The sequence below is a fragment of the Helianthus annuus genome, chromosome 13 (genome assembly GCF_002127325.2).
Source record: "Helianthus annuus cultivar XRQ/B chromosome 13, HanXRQr2.0-SUNRISE, whole genome shotgun sequence".
Taxonomy (NCBI): Eukaryota; Viridiplantae; Streptophyta; class Magnoliopsida; order Asterales; family Asteraceae; genus Helianthus; species Helianthus annuus.
In genome coordinates this window covers 97,672,589-97,678,713 of record NC_035445.2, presented here as the reverse complement: position 1 = coordinate 97,678,713, position 6,125 = coordinate 97,672,589, and the positions used below count along the sequence as shown (strand labels likewise).

The window sequence follows — 6,125 nt, the reverse complement described above, 5'->3', positions numbered from 1 at the left end:
AAACTATAAAAGTTGTTTTTAATTGGTTGACTCGATTTAATTTTTTTCCGTCTCAAGGAGCTGACTAAAACTCGCTCATCAGTCCTAAAAAAATACAGTTTTACCCTGAGCCAAAAATTGTATTCTTATCATCGTTTTAGTTTTTTCCTAGCAAAATTACAATAGTGTTTTTTTAATTGATTGAGAATTATTCGGCTATCGCCCCGCAACGCGGACGAGACATCAACTAGTTCATAACATAACCGAACAATAGTGTTTTAACGGTAACGGGCGTTAGCAAGTTAAAACCAAAACCCTACCTGAACTGCCGCACACCCACTCTTCCCCCTTCCCCACTTGACCGATCACCGGAGCTACTTCCGGCGACCATTCCGCTTCCGGCGGGGAACAGTAAACAACGCCGTTAGAAAACGTCGTTGCCAAAAGAGAAACCACGTGTGACCCTAATACAGTTCCACCGCATCCCTCGACGTCCTCCCCTTCCTCCCTCTTCTCTTCGTTGAGAAACGTCGCTCTATTCAACATTCAACAGCGAAATCTCCATAGGAATCCACGTTTGATGCATGTCGTCTAAAAATTTAGGGCTCTAACAGGTATGTTTTGGGCAACTCTTCAGTTTTGCTTCTAAAATTAGGGCTCCGATGTTAATTACTTTGGGTAAATCTTTACAATTTGAGGTATGGTGTATTCTGTATTTGCATTTCTATTTTTAGATTACATGTATCAGTTGGATCTCACTTGGGTTGATTGTAGCTCCTTCAGTTATGTTTGCTTTTCATCTAACATTCACCATGGCAACGGATAGGAGGTACCAAGGGTTTTTGCCACACTATTTTAACTTAGATTTATTAAAATACCCATCATTTTATCAATCTGGTGTAGACAGAAGGTTTGATATTCTCATTTGATGACTGATAGCTACATTAAAGATGAATTAAATTACAAATAAAACTAGACAAGGCATAAAATGTGCATATAAGATATGTACCCTGTGCATTAATATGTTGATTATAAGAAGTGCATTTTAGTTTTGTGGGTGCAATACCACATATATAAATACACAATGTTGCTATAAGTTCATGTTTTATAAGAAACAGTTAAAAAAAGGGTGCAAAATACTTCTTTTTCTTATTGCCATATACCTTTGTTTGTTTGTGCTTAAAGTGGAAATGATGTGTTGAATGGGTCATATCAGGTTAATGGTCGAGCATGCTCGCAGGAGTTAAGTCAAATGAATATGGTGATTACGCCATCTGAGATGGCGGAACTGGGCGACATCCTGGCATCAGGCTGATGTGGCAAGACAGATGGCAATTGAGGTGGAAAGCATGGCTGGTTCTGCTATCTGAGAAGATAGATTCGAGTGACGTGGCTCATGGCTTCACACGTATACCTTATTCGTTGACATGGGATGAACACGTTGGATCTGATATCTGAGAGAGTAGAACCGAGCCGTCTGCAAATTGAAGGTGCACAGTGCTGTGTGGACGTGGCTAGGAGAGCTTCAATGGTTTGAGATGGCTAGAACCCGCTTAACTTTTTTTTAATATATTTGTTATACAAATAAGAATAAGTTGACACTCTCTATATCTCTATTTGCTAGACATTGGCCTCAACCATATCTAACTACTATATCTGTTGATGCATTGAGAATAACCTCTATTTATATCAATGTTTTAAACCTTGGATTTGAATTACACCGTTTTCAGCCATATCAATTGTGAGGTGACTACTCAAAACTTGTACCATGTATAGGGTTAATCTTGACGGTATTTTATTGGGTACAAGAAATGGAGCTTCATATTTGGATGAACGGGTCAAACAGGAGTTCGGGTTAAATTAATCATGTTTATTTTTATATTTGAATAGGTGTCAAGGTAGTGGGTAATATCAACGATTGTGTTTACTAAATTGTACGATAGCGGCTACTAAATTGTAGATGTTGCGATAATACATTTAGATGCATATTGAAACAGGGAAATATCAAAGCAAATCAAGGTTGCAACGCCTAATATCATAGTAATCCGGGCTGCAAAGTCTGGTAATGGTCAAAAAGGTTTCCTCGACCTGAGATTGCGTATCCAATGTGTCCTCCAAGTGTGACATCATTTGTTACTTTGAGTGTGTGCAGGTGAATCATACAGGCAAGGTTTATCGGTACTAGAACAATGCAAACTGAATCAGCATGATAGGAATTCCAAAGGATTGGTTCTTCTTTCAATTTTAATGATATGAGATTTGAGGTATGTACCGGGATTTCGGCATATGCATATAGGTTATATTTACAAACCCTTGGTTTTCATGTTCCTTTATCAACTGTTGTTTAAACAAAATTGATTTTAGTTTTTGTTCATATAGGTTTAATATAAAAAATCCAATATTTGCTTGATATGGTTTTGACTCTCTTATGGAGTATCATATAATAAAGGATTTTGAGTTTTTGGATATAAAATTGTGTTTTTAGATTTTTTTTCCATACTAAACACGTAGATTTTCAGCAGCAATACACTTTATTGACAATAATCATGTTTTCCTTTGTCTTAATCCAATTAAATTTACACAGGTATTATCATGTATGTATGTGTTGCTTAATATATACATCTATTTGTTGACGTAGGTGCATTAATCCAAAAGATGAGTATCATCCTATCTATCTTTAATATTCAAGGTAACCAGCCAACTAGCCAAGTGACAAGGACTTCCAAGTCGAGCCGAATCCCCATCTCAAGTAGCAGGTTCCTTTAACCAGCCACATCTTCAGCCAATCTTAGCGAGTCGTACAAACCCCGCCCCGCAACGCGGGGGTTTAAACACTAGTTTATATTCAAACAGGACTTTGAAGTTAAAAAAAGAAATGTTACATATTCTCAATAATCAATTATTGGCCTAACACTTATTGTTGTAAATTCAAGTATAAATATCAATTAAGACACAAGTCTGCCAACCCCCCCCCCCCCCAACCACTTGTGGTATAATGGTAGGAGATTTGGGTTTTCCAATTGAGACTTAAGTTCAATTCCTATTTGTGTCATATTGGGGTGGATACAGACAATCAAGGATTTAGACTAGGCCTTGTGTGAGATTGTCAGTTCGATTCCCGAGCCCAACTGGGGTTTTCGTCACACCGTGTGTTACGCCAGAGAGTTTTGCTCTTATGGTGGAGCAACGACTGTCAAGTGGCAGCCGGCGGTATGGTTTCCCGGGGGAACGCCCAAAAAAGCCAAACTTTGAAGCCAGCGTGGGCCCGGTTAAGACAACATAGTCTGGTCAAAGTGGGGCAATACGAGGCTCTCCGATTTTGAGAGTGTGGTAACCTTATACATGAAGTTCACTGTTAAAAAAAAATCAGACACACGTCTAAATTACTGCATCGATTCTAGTACTTAAGAATTTTGATTAATAAACCTGGGTTAAATTCGCAACTTACGAATCTATAATATATAATAAAAGAAACCATTTTTGGGACACTTGTCATTATATTAGGCCATATCTTATAGATAATTATTATTTTAGTTTAATGTATTCTAATTAATTATAGATAACCCTCCTACTAAATATTGTTTAGTTTAATTATTACTTTTATAGTTATCTATTTACTTCAAATTCAAACTCAGTTATCTAATCTGATATTAGAGTAAATTATGATTTTAGCCCCTGTGGTTATATCACTTTTACCCTTTTAGCAGAAAAAAGAATTTTTTAAAATCTGAGCCCTCAACGTTTATTTTTCTAGCCCTCTTGGACTCCAACGTCTTTTTTCTAATCCTTTTGGCCCCTAAAAGTAAATGGATGGGGTTAGTGTTAAGGGCCAAAAAAGTTTAAAAAAAAAGACGTTGGGAGCTCAGATGTTAAAAGATTCATTTTTAGGCTAAAAGGGTAACAATGATATAACCACAGAGGCCAAAATCGGAATTTACTCTTGATATTAACTATATATTTGAACGTTTTGTTTAGTTTGGTATCAAATAGATTTTACAAAATTTAAAATAAAATTAACTAATATTATTTATCATTTCTACATTTACAACTGTCAAATAAAGGGTTAAATTTATTGAGACTTCGTTACATTTATAAGTTTTAAATAAAGGGTTAAATTTATTGAGACTTTGTTAACAAATTTTACTACAATAGAATAATCTATTTATACCAATCTAAATATATATCTATACTATATAATAAAACATTTAATGTGTGACACCTATCATTCATTGTAAACATTTATTTTATGTTTTTCTTGCCTCACTTCCAAACATATCTTATATTAATTAAATAAATATTCACCCGTGCAATAAAAGGGGGTTTTTAAAGATATATTGTTTTATTATTTAGTATATAAAATTCATTTATTCGACCCGTATAATACACGGGGTTATAACCTAGTTTTGATTAATAAACCCTTGTTAAAATCGCAACAAAACAACTTTATTCATGTCATGAGCTTATGAGTAATCGAGTAATGACTAATATCTTCTTGGCCTTAGACAAACTAAATTTAAGTAATATCCACGCCATTTCTTAAAATACCCACAATCATAAAAAAGTAGAAATAAGTATTTTACAGAAACAATTCGAGTAAATAATCGAATTGCTTGAAAGGCATGCATTTCTTTGTATGATCAAAAGGTTGTTATTATTCTTTGTTTAGCATTGAATATTCGAATTGGTTATCAAATATTGTTTTTTATATACTTTTGTTCAATATTACACCACACGGTATAGTGGCGTGGATAGCTCAAACATTTAAAAACGATCATTTTCCTTTAATAGTTTGCTAGTTTTTTCCATTTTGTTTCCCGTCTCTAATTCCATCTAAATTGTTTGTTAATTAAAATGGTATTTTGGTAACTTCAAATATAAAACTAAGAGTATTTTAGTAATGTTATATATAATGATTTAATAACTTATTAATATTTCAAAAGTCAAAATTCACATACATGACTCTAATATACACACACTCTCCTCTCTATTCTCTCTCCCTACATGATATATCTCTCTCTTCCCCATCACCAACCACCACCACCCACCACCGGTCACTACCAGTCACCACCCAGGGCCGGCTTGGGCCAGGTGCAAGATGGGCCACCACACAGGGCCCAACCTTCCAAAGGGCCCAAAATTTATTTTTTTTATATATAGGTTTTGTGTACATATAGTTTTTGAACTGCAAATAAAACTAAAAAATTATATAGTCTAGTGGCATAAGCCCCTTTACTTCTATAGAAGATACTTGAGTTCGAGACTTGTGCTTGCCTTATTTCTTTATTGTTTTTTTTTTTGCTTAACCCACTGTCTACCTATTTTTGAGTTTAGACTAGCCCATTTTTATAGCTTTTAATTCTCTTTTTCTATTTTCTAGAAGCTTTCTTTTCTATTTTTAGTTAATTATATAAATGTTCTTTTTAAAATGTTTATATAATTACATCTATAATATACTTTAAGTTAAATATAAATTAAGTTAATTCTTATCTAAAAAAGCATATTATAAAATATGTTTAGTTTTGGCTCACTTAGGGAGCCATATATTGTTATATTATTGATTTTTTTTATATATAAGTTTTTATGGGCCCATTTTTTCTACTCGCACAGGGCCTTAACCACCAACCACCACAATAACCATCACTTCCGACACCACCTCACCGCCACTTGCCAACCACCACCACCAAAGGCTTACTTCACCCACGTATCTGTAATAAAACCTTCGCTAGCCCAAATCTAAACCCCCAAATTCCACAACCCCATATCTGCATAAAGAAAAATTGTAACCACGTGCACCCACAACAACCACCACCACTAGCCCACCCCCTTCACCAAACACCCATCCATCGGAATCAGGTCCTGAAACCTTCGTCGGAACCCTAGCGCCACCATCCGTTGGATTAGGACAGTGTGATTTGGGGGGTTTTGGACTTGTGGTGATGATTAGTATGTTCAGATCTGCCGTGCAACTGTTGCGGCGGCTAGTGGTGGTGGTGTTGATGGGTTTTAGACTTGTGGTGATGATTTTTTGTCGATTCGTTGTGATATCAGCCACATTGGGGGCATATGAGAAGTAAACGGGAGCGATTCCATCAGATCTGGTTCTCTGGCGTGTCAGATCCAAGCGAGGTGATGGTGATGACAGGTTG

At 35.6% G+C, this 6,125-nt stretch overlaps 1 long non-coding RNA gene across 2 annotated transcripts; it reads left to right on the top strand.

Moving 5' to 3' along the window:
• The first annotated feature begins 286 nt into the window (after positions 1-286).
• On the top strand, positions 287-2,919 carry LOC110870862. 2 transcript variants are annotated; one of them, XR_004876719.1, is made up of 3 exons: positions 287-2,041; positions 2,132-2,243; positions 2,618-2,919. It is a non-coding gene; the product is annotated as an uncharacterized LOC110870862 (long non-coding RNA). The 2 variants fall into 2 exon arrangements; XR_002553309.2 differs by having other exon boundaries at positions 287-808; positions 1,196-2,243; positions 2,618-2,913.
• Positions 2,920-6,125: the final 3,206 nt, after the last annotated feature.